Source organism: Sturnus vulgaris, chromosome 5 (assembly GCF_052056855.1).
Source record: "Sturnus vulgaris isolate bStuVul1 chromosome 5, bStuVul1.hap1, whole genome shotgun sequence".
NCBI lineage: Eukaryota > Metazoa > Chordata > Aves > Passeriformes > Sturnidae > Sturnus > Sturnus vulgaris.
In genome coordinates, this window is record NC_142247.1 from 25,687,586 (window position 1) to 25,698,539 (window position 10,954).

The following is a 10,954-nucleotide window of genomic DNA, read 5'->3' on the forward strand; positions in this document are numbered from 1 at the left end:
TTGCTTTATCTGCAGAGACAATATTTTTGCTGCTGGTCAATAGGGCATACTTCAAATGCTGCCCACAGACCTGGAGGTGCTTTATAATAGGTGACTCCTGTAAAAAAAAAGCTTACTGACAGCTGTGGGAACAGAGGGGTTTAATACAGCAGCAGTTTCACAATACATTGCTTATCAAGTGATTCCTTCTTGATTACTATTTGCAGCAAATGCACCAGCACTCAGAATTCTAGGCAAACATGGGAAATATCTGCAACAGCATTGTAAGGAGGGGAGAATCCGACACTTGAGGAGCTTGGAGTGGTGCAGCCATGACCAGGAGGCAGTGTAGCAAGCCTGGAAACCAGGCGCTGAAAGATACAGGGTGGGTGATTTCTTTGCACCAACCCCGTATAAAAAGCCCTCCAAAAATATAAGCACCACAATTCTGCATACTGCATGAAATTCTGACAGATTACATTAATTTCAGTGTGATCACAGACATGGAGATGACCCACGTGCAGCCCTTGCAGCAGAGATTCAAGCACTCCCAGTGTTTTCTCTGTGAAAGCCTATGGGAAATGCTAGACCTTGGGTACAACTGCCAGGGTCCTGAGGGGACTAAGAGCTCTCCAGGGGAAAGCCAGGGCCCATCCCATCTGCCCAGCCAGGAGCTGGGCATACAGGGGCCACCAGCCTTGCTGGGACAGGGACTGACAGCTGAAATGGAGTGCTGGGATGTAAGGGTGGGGGGAACCCCAGGGGTTCGGGCAAGGTCAGGGGGTGCTGGGGGTGCCCTCAGGACCCTGGCAATAGTCACTGGCAGCTCTCTGTGTGCACATTCAGATAAAGGCAGATGTGTGTGTAAGCACCCAGTCTGCAGTTACAAACCACACCTCAGAAGTATGACAGAGCACTTAGAAGTAATGATATGGTGAGGAAATTACCTTATGCTGTTATTTAGTCCCATCTCTCCTCTCTCCCTGGGAAGCACCTATTTTGACTGTGAGAGTAATATAATGTGCTTATGTTTGAAGGAAGAGACACCTTGAGTGTACGTGTGCTGCTTAGATAGCTTGCACATAAAAGCTTGTGATTCAAGGAGCTCACTGTCTAGCTGAGATAGGCAGTACCAGCAGAAGCAGCATTAAACTGAGAGATGAGATAGCATGCAATAATGCAAAGGGAGACAAGCAAAATCCTCTTGGTGAGTGCATGCTGTGGGTGCAGATGTTGCAGCTTTAAGTTTATATTTCCCAGGCTTCCTTCCCTATGGGCTGATGGACAAGCCTGGCACTGGCTTAGTAGAGGTTGTCCAGGGAACAGAGAACTGCTCTGGCTGAGACAACCTGAACCACCACCACGAGACTACTGTGCCAAATGGAAGAGAGAAGGTATTCAAACCACAAAAGCACTGTTAGCAGAAGTTCAGGCATCTCTAATGGGAAGATGAAAAATAACTGATAGTTGATAAAATATTATGACTGCAAAGACGCAGAGAAGGAGATAAGGACTGTGGGGCAAAGACTTAAAATAGAAAAGTCCAGGAGGATAGGCTGTGACATCTGACATAGAGGGATATCTCAGGGACTGAATCAGAAGACGACTGCAGATCCCTGGATATTTATTTGGTTTACAAACAGGAGAGAGTCACTTACAGAGACTTGATTCTGTGGCTGGCTGTCAGAAGGAGTATCAGGTTTGTTATGGAAGGAAAGTAGAGGTCAGTGAATAAAAGAAAAGCTGCAGCAGATGTTGCTACAAGGATGACCTGGTTGCTAAATACATGGGGTAAGAAGCTAAGGAGGAAAAGAGTGGAAAATATACAAGGAGTACAGTCTCTCTCGGAGCAATAAGAACTAGCCTGATGGAGCCTGCAGCTAAAACTGAAGCAGAGCACAGTAGGTCAGATGTGCTGGGAAAGTTGGCTGAAGAACATCATCGTATTTAAAATGCAAAGAAAAAAGAAAGACAGCTGTAACTGGGCCTTTGACAGCTGATTTAACAGCTCACTTTTAATTATATTTTGTCATTTGAAGTGAAATGTATTCTCCTGAAAGATTTTATCCACATAGCTCTTAGCCTTTTTCCAATTATGTTGCACCTATCCTCTTAAAGATTAACAAGCTTTAATGAACTCTATTGTTGCTAATTCATCTCCCTTTTATTCTGACAGTGTGACTTTTGTTTACAATTAGTACAGCTAACATTATGCAGGGTCATGTGGGTCTAAAGAAGAGGATATCTATTCAACGGGGTAAGAAAACAAATGAGTCCTGTCCTCTCCAGTGCTTGTTAGTTTTGTTTGTAATGAAGAAAAATCTCCCAGATACAGATCTTCTGGTGGGACTTAATCAAACTTGAGCATCTGATTCCAAAAGATACCTTTGAAGACTTCCCTTCCATACACCTTACCTTTGAAAGTACCTTAGTTTCACCGGTACTGCAGATTTTTACCTAATTTCTTAGGAAAGTATGACCGATGTTATCCAGAATACATTTGTTTTACCTAAAGATTCTCTATGAGTATATTTTGAACTTATTATTTAGTTTCAACCATATTTCAAAGCAGAAATATAGTCTTAAATATATTAAATTCCAAAAGTTTGATGAAAATAAACAGCTGAGTAGAGGAGTAAGACTATAATTAGGGTGCCCACTGTGATAAAGCCTGCAGCATGAGCTTAATCCTTATTAGACACTGAAGTCTCTATGAGAGAGAAGAGAATCACAAATCCCAGCTGTGGTCTCAGAAATCTCAAGTCAGAGCTCATATTCTGTCAGATAGTAGATAATCCAAAAAAGAAAATGTAACGTTGCTCAGAGAATTTCTCCTTTTACTCTATTTTTAGTTTAGTTAATAACTTTATTCCTATGACTCTGAAAATGCCTAAAGACTTGGTTTGTTCCCTATCAGCTTCCCTCTGTTTTGAAAGAGAAGAGCAACCCATCTCCACCTGAGATCAAACTCAGAGGAAGTTTCCCTCTGAGAAATCATCTGGCCAGCCAGGCCAGCCTTCAGAGGCCATGGGCATGCAGACTGGGCTCCATGGGGAGACCAGCCCAGCTGTGTCCTCTTTCAGAATAGCTCTGAAAGCACCCACTGCCTCCTCCTTCTCTTAGCTACCATTTTTGCCTGAAGGACCCTCCAAAATCCTCTTTCAGGCCAGGATTGCTCTGGGGCAAGGACAAAGGTACCTCTGGGGTTGTGCTAATGTGCAGTGAACAAGTTCAGAGATGGTCTAATAAACTGGGTATAAAGCTATAGTCTGTACTGGTTTAGAGGTTCACATGGGATAACACCTCACTTTAATTCTTGTTCTGGGTTGGTGGACTAAACCATACTGAAACCCAGGCCTCTCTTCTCACAGCTGAACATTTTTTCCTTAAGCTATGAGATTTATAATATAATCGAATATGTTTCATCAACCCCTTCTTCCTGATTCCCATAGGTATCTTGCATTATTTTTATATAGTTATACACTTTCAACATAGGAGCTGCTTAGCATCCCTTTCCATGCTAGCCTAATGCCTAATTTGTCTTCGTGTGAGGAGTAAAGAGGACAACAAGTAATAAGGATTACCCCAGAAGAGGAATTGAGATCCTGCTTAGGACTTGAGAAGAAAGAAAGTACAGATGCCAATCTTCATGGGAGAGTTTGGGTGGCAACTTCTGCCTGAGGGACAGGACTTAAGACTTATTGTTGTCATTAGCTGCATGTGTCGATTAGCTCTAGGCAGCTTCCTGCCCAGCACGCTGGCTATTTGTGAGCCCATTTTGCATATGAGAATGTGTGTGTGGCACATGGTTTTGTGGTGCTGCTGGAAGCACTGTCAGCTGAGGAATGGCACTGTGTGTCGTGCCCAGTAGGGTGTAGCTGCACAGGGCACTTCACGGCCATCTGAGTCTTTACTGTGCCGTGTTGGAAATGGATCTGGTGTTTAACCACTGCAGAGCAGAAGCACTGTAGCTAATACTAATTTATCCTCTTTCTCAAGGCTGCTTCAAATTTTTGAGATAGCTGGGGAAAACTTTACATCTAGCTTTTTGTCCACTGTATTTTGAACCTAACTTCTAATCCTGGTCACTGACCATCTGTATTTTCATGAATTAAAATCCATAATTCTGTCAGTATTTGTAGTTTTATAAGAAACTTAAACCTCTTTCAACCTGAAGACCTATAAATAGATTTTGTCTTGGTCTGCCTTTCATTTTCAGCAATCACACTACCTGTGGCTAACTGTTTGCTGCCTGCCTGTTTGCATTTTTACCTCTGAACATAATCAAGTACTTTTCACTTGTTCTCATGTTTTCACTTCATTACTGTTTCTGCTGGTAGGTATACTGGATTCACTCCAGTATGAATGACATCACATCTTTTTCCCTGGTACCTGATGACTATTCAGGAATTCATGGGTCAATACAGTCCTACAGCATCACCTCCTAGGTCACACATTTGTAGAGGCCGGGTGAACCACTGAGCTCCTTCAGTTTCTGCAGGAGTCCCCATGATAAAGTTTGACTTGGATCAGAAGCTGGCAACAAAAAGCCCCAGGGTGAATAATGATCACAAGCAGCACAAGTATGTGGCTTTTCAAACCTCTTCTGGGTAATGTGAGAGGCTGATGAATGTAATTTTTTTCTCTTTAATGTTCAACTATCCTTGGCATAAAAATCTTCTCCGGTCTATGGCTTCATGGAGGTGTCTGACTCAGAACAGTGAGTAGCATAAAAAATGCTGTGTTCACAACTTCTTTTTTTATGCATTCATGCAGAGGAGATACCTTTAGATTCCTCTGGTGGCTGTTGAAATCTAAACATAAAACAGTTCCTGTCTTTGATGAAGTCAAATATCAGACTCCAGAACTGAGATCAGACTACACACAAGATATAGGCACACACAACTTTGTTTGCTTTAAGTTTTCTCCCAGGATGAAGAGGATGATCATTGGTTTCAAACTGAGAATGGATTTTAATTACTTCATTATTAGCCAGGAGGTAGTAGCCACTAATAAGTGTCTGCACTGTGCGAATTACTTCTGTAAAGTAAACTGTTATTTTTACAGCAACATGAATGAGATGCTTTAACTACATTTGAATAGACTTGGAGCAAATGATTCCTTAAATCTCTTGTGAAAAGCATGGTCATAGTCTATTATGACTGTACCAGAGCATTTTGGGAACACTAAGGATTGGGATTTTTTCAGGACCAGAACACACTTAAGTTTGAGCCATTTTCCATTCTGTGACAGCAAAACAGATTAATTGTATCTTAGGCTCTGTCTTCAGTATGTTTGTTCACCAGACAGGGTGAATAGGATCATAATCCTTCTATTCAGTTGAACTGTAGCTCTGCATGACCTTTTCAACAAATATATTTTAATTAGCTGTATGTTCACTTTCTTCCTACTGCTGAAAGCAGGAAAAATGGATTACTGACAATATGGAGTATTATATATTTAACCTTTTAGGCTGAGAATTTGGACTGGAGTGAAACCAATCTGTAAGACAGCTAGCAACATTGTACAGGCCAGACTGTGTGTAATTCACAGCTTAACTGTGTATCCTCACATGTTTACAGTGCACATCTCTGGAGCCACAAACTTTCTGTGATAATGATAATTAAATAGTTTTTTATTCCTCTCTTTCCCCCTTTCTATGGCAGCACAACAAGGTCCCCTAGTATGTGATTTGTGCAGGGGTGAGGCACTACTAAAAATGGGTGTCCATCTGCAAGAGTATCTAATTCCAGCCCATCAGTAATGTACAGCCAGGCCCAGAGACAGCTCCTGGTCAGGAAAAGGGCCAATTAGAGAGCCAGTACTTTAGGACGGGCTCCAAACACAAGTAATTAATTTTTTTTACAAAAATAAGTAGGAATCCCAGAGGAGAGGCCATATTCTACTGCAGGACTACTGGCCAACTGCTTCCTCTTCAGTCTCTAGCTTTAAAAGGCTCCAAGGCTTCTTGTTAAAATGAAAAGGATGTTGCAAACTCTCTAAGCACTGATGTATTTTGTATATTTGGTCGTGGTTCTCTATAAATGTTACAGACATCCTTAGTAGAGGATAATGGGTCTTACCCACCTGAGCTGCTCACCACAGTATCCTGCTGGAAGGGACCCTGTCACAGCCAGCTAGGGATGCTGCTAACTATTTTGCTCCAAAATTGCTATTTTGATCCTGGGACACTGTACGACATCTCTGTCTTTCCTTCCAACCTTTTAGCTGCTTTTTCTGTTCATAACTCAGGCTCTCACAGGAGGTGAGTTAGCTCTATCTGTATGTCTGTGTGCTGCCTAGCAAAATATTGCTGCACACAGTATACCCACTCTGGAGCAAATGTATTGTCAGTAATAATCCAGGAGAATGAGGGAGGAGACCTGTGTGGTCTGACTTCAGCCAAAGTGAGAGTTCATATGAAAAAGACAGAGCATTACATAAGAGTGGTTTTTTCTTCACTTCTTTTTTCTGCTTTTCCACACCTTGACCTTACTGTACCAGAGCCTGGTGCAGTATATTTGCACTGGCTACTCACCAGGTTCAGCTGGGTGGAGAGCTGTCAGCCCACAAACTGGGGAAGCCAATGCAGACATGGCACTGCATTTAGCCCTGGACAGGCATGGAAAATATTCTTGCAGCAGTTGTTGCTCAAAGCACAATTTGAACCCTGGTAGAGGGGACTGAATAACTTCTAGTTTTCAAGAAATATAAGTGACAACCTATCAACCCTAGCAATTGGTTTCTATCAGCTTTTATTGGTTACATATTCAAAGCTATGTTCAAAAGGAAAAGGGCAGAAAACGTAATGCTTCAATGATACTGTCATTTGCTGGATTCCCTTAATAAGCCAGCTGTGAATAGATGAAATTGCTTTGTGAACCTGCTGCATGGAGCACACATTCTTTGTAGCTTTCTCATGCAGAGGAATAGCTGCTGAGGTTAGAGGAGCAACCAAACAATTCTGCCACCCATAGCCCAAGTTCAGGTAACTCCTTTGGAAGGGTGTGAAGAAGGAGTGCATGCAGTGAGGTTATTTTCACCTCTCTCTAGCCAGGCCATGCACCTATAGCAGTGATGAGGGCAGGAAGCTAAGCCAGATAGGGGAGAACAAAATAAGTGCCAGTTTGATATACGAGTATGTAGCAAGTTTTAAGCCTGGCTCCTGCCCTTTTCTGTGTGTAATAAATGAAATGACCTTCCAGTTAAAGTGTAAGAGATTGAAAAAGACAAAGCAGAGCAGTGAGGCCCTTTTTTCTCAGTGTATACCTACATTAGAATTCTGCTCTCACACTCTTGCAAAGGAAAACTGTAGCTTGAAGAGAAAACAACATAGCATTAAGCCATCCTGGTGTCAAATATTGTAAAAGAAAACAGTTAACGACACTGCATTCTCATTACCAGCGTTGCCTATAATAGCTTCCCTCCCTCATACCAAACAGGATTTCTTAGTGCTCTTTTGTGCTTAACTCACCAACTTGGCAATTCCACCCAGCCCGATGCTCATAAACTGTAACTCCTTTGTCATTCCCAGGTATTTTCTGTGGGTTTTGATTTTATTGTGACCTGAAACTATTTTATGACTGAGTTCTACTGTTGTTCTGTGTACAGTGGGTAATGAAACACCTTTATCAGTATCTGCATCTTTTGGTTCTTTCTTTTTTTTCTCTCAGCTTAATGACATTGCTGTGAGCACCACTGGGACTGTTATGCAGATGTGCTGCATACTAGAGAAGTTGCTGCTTCAGGATAAGTCATTACTTTTTGTTGCCCCCACAGGCCTGGGAAAGATAGCTATTACAAACAACTTCCTGCGACAGTTACCTCATGAAAAATATGTTGTATGTCAAATTAACTTCTCAGCACAGGTCTCAGCTAATCATACCCAGGGCATCTTCCTAACAAAACTCGAAGGGTATCCTGAGTTTTAATTAAAACCAAATATGTAATTGTGCTCAGTTTGCTCCACAGAGATCATCCACAAAATAACATGAAATGCTCGTCTTCCATTTATGAAAGAATAAATGAAAGCTGATTTGTTTCTCTATGTAATGTTTATTACTGGGGAAAATACATTTTAATTGACGTTGACAAAAAATCTGATTTATGGCATATATAGAACAGCACATAGTCCAGAAAGCACGTCTGCTTAACTTTATCTTCTTAGATGTTTTTGCTTTAGGAGAGTGAATCAGCTCCCTGTCCCTGGATATTCTTCAGTCTAAAGCATATTAAAGGGAATCACCAGATTGAGTCCCAACTAGTAAAGAGAGCCATCTGTTAGGGAAAGATCTGAGCAGTAGGCAATATATGGTACTTGCCAACCCACGGAGGGCAAAAAGATCAACTGGAAGAATGGCAGCATCCAGGGGATTATATCTAGAAAATGGCTAGCTCACCAGCATCTAAATCATGCATTTTTAATTCATCACATGGCAGACAAACAAGTCAAATGTTAATTGGCATGATAAAAGGGAGCTCATAGCATATTCTGCACCTTTCAATATGGAGAGCTTTGCTTGCCAGACAGCCTAGACAAAACCTCGAACTTCATATTTGCAATGAGAAATGAGATCACACCTCAATCAACGCAAAAAATAAATAAATAAATTTTTTTAAAGTGAAAGAAAATACTGAAAATGCTCAGTACAAGTATGAATCTTTAGGAATATTGGAGATTATATTTTTGGTGCTAAAATTTACTGTAATTGTAGCTTCCCTGGGCAAACAAAACTAAGAATTTGGCTCAACTGTGACATAAATAGTTCAAGTACATAAAGAATGCATTTTAATGCACACTGGAGTTTGATAAATGCTATTATGACAACTGGCAAGCTCTAGTGAATGGAGAAATATATCCTACCAATCATACAAAGGACTAGACATGCCATAAGGGTGTTTGCTGTGGGGCTCACAAGTCATGACCATTTTAATCTCTGAGTAGTCAAAACCACTTGCTCCATGTACTTTTGCTTTATATTTGTATTTTTCTATAAGCTATGTTTTCAAAGTCTGTAATAAAAAACCAAAATGTTAAAGCAGCCTAGACAGAAGATTTGGAATAACTAGATATCCAGAAATGATCTGACAAGGTCATCATAAACTGTCTGAGGAAGTTGCACTGTTTTAGCCTGTAGTAAAATAGGAATTTTCTCTCAAAAGAGAAAAGTTCTCAGAAGGGGATTGTTCTCTATTTATCAAAGTGCATATATAAGAGTAGAGCAGATTCTAGCAAGGTGTTATAGTGTAAAGTGCAAAGTGAAATATAGGGATGGTCAGTTTTTGATTACTAGCATTTTGATTTTCCAGTTCATAAAACTTATTTTAAAAGTCCATGTGTTTGGTTGACTGACTGCAGTGGATTAGCTACAAAATGAGTGAGATCATGCAGATTCTGAAAAATGCAATATACATCTAGAAAAATCTGTTAAATACTTTTTAAAGTGCCTTTCATGCTGTTTTCATATGTGTTTCTGAGCCAAAACCTGCCAAAGGACCTGAAAGGTGGTCTTCCAAAATGATATTAAAGAAATAGCCAGGTTTGGTTTCTTTTATGAGAAACACCAGCAATCCAGTTTAGCTAGTTTATAGCCTAGATGATTTTTATTCCGTGATTATCTCAAGATCACTCAGGATTATTTCTTAGACACCAGGATCATTTCCCAGAATTACTTTAACTTCTTCAACTGAAGCAGATAGTGAATATTGCAGAAGTGCATCTACAAGCATTCCTGGAAATGAAATCAAACTATATTATGGGCACTGCAAGCTTAATTTTAAGGTTTCCAGTTAGTCACAGAGACTTGTAAAAGTAAAGAACTGAGGAACTATTTTTGTAATAAAGGTCACTGTATTTTATTAACGTTTTAATTGCTACACATCTGCTACTAAGCTAGAAGCCCCAGCACTAAGGATGTTGTGTTTTATGTATTAATCAACACAATCTAGTGCTGTAAATGTCAATAATGGAATAACACAGCACCCAGCTTGGCCCACATGGTGTAGGTGGCTCTCATTTTGAGGTGAAAGTTAGGTGTGTGGAAACAATTTGAAAAATGCAGCCTGACTAGTAAAAGTAGGCTGTGGGTGGTCAAGGCACTAGGGAACCCCCCACAAAACCTCTCCAGTGCAGATACTGATGGGTGAGGACCAAGGGCGAGGCTGGATAGGGTGCAGGGCTCTCTTGGGGCACAGTACTGGAGTAAGACAAAGAAAGCCAAATGAGTACAAATCCATCTGGACAGTCATCAGCTGGGAACAGGGAGGTGGTAGCCCCAGAGAAAGAAGGAGAAGTGAGTTAGTCATGGTTTTCAGGCAGAGTGGAGGCAGCAGGAGGCTCTTCAGGCAGAGGTGCACAAGGTACCTTCAGCATAGCAAACAGTGCCAAACTGCCTGATCAAAGAGGCATTTAAGCTACATTCAGCTCAAGGCAACCTTCTAGTCTACAAAGAAATCAGCTAAAGGAGAACCCAACCTGGATCTGTCAGCGTGATTCAGCCACTGATTATTTCATTATTTCATTAAGTATGTGATCAAATGACTCAAACTTTCAGGCAGTTTGTCAAGTGACTGAAAATGAACACTAGACGTCTGACTGCATGACTAAAGTCATGTACTGAATTAAACAGTCAAATAAATAGGGAGTTTAACAGTGCACAATATGCTTTCAAAAATGAGATTTCTTTCACCCCTCATGACAAAGACTGGCTTTCCCCTCTTTCAACAAATGAGGAAAGACACCTTGTACTTCTTTGCCTGTGCCTGCTTGGTTCTTAACTTATCCAAATCCTCACTGCTGAAGAGCAGTGAGGGAAGGGCAAGGGTTGCAATGTACCCTCTTCTGTGTCAGTCTAAATACTCCAGCCTGGAACATGAGATGAGGAAGAATGCTCTTCAGGGGCTGGAGAAACAACTTCATCTCTTTCTGTGGAGCTTTTCTTCTGATGCCTCTGTCCAAGAGCAGATTGCATTTACC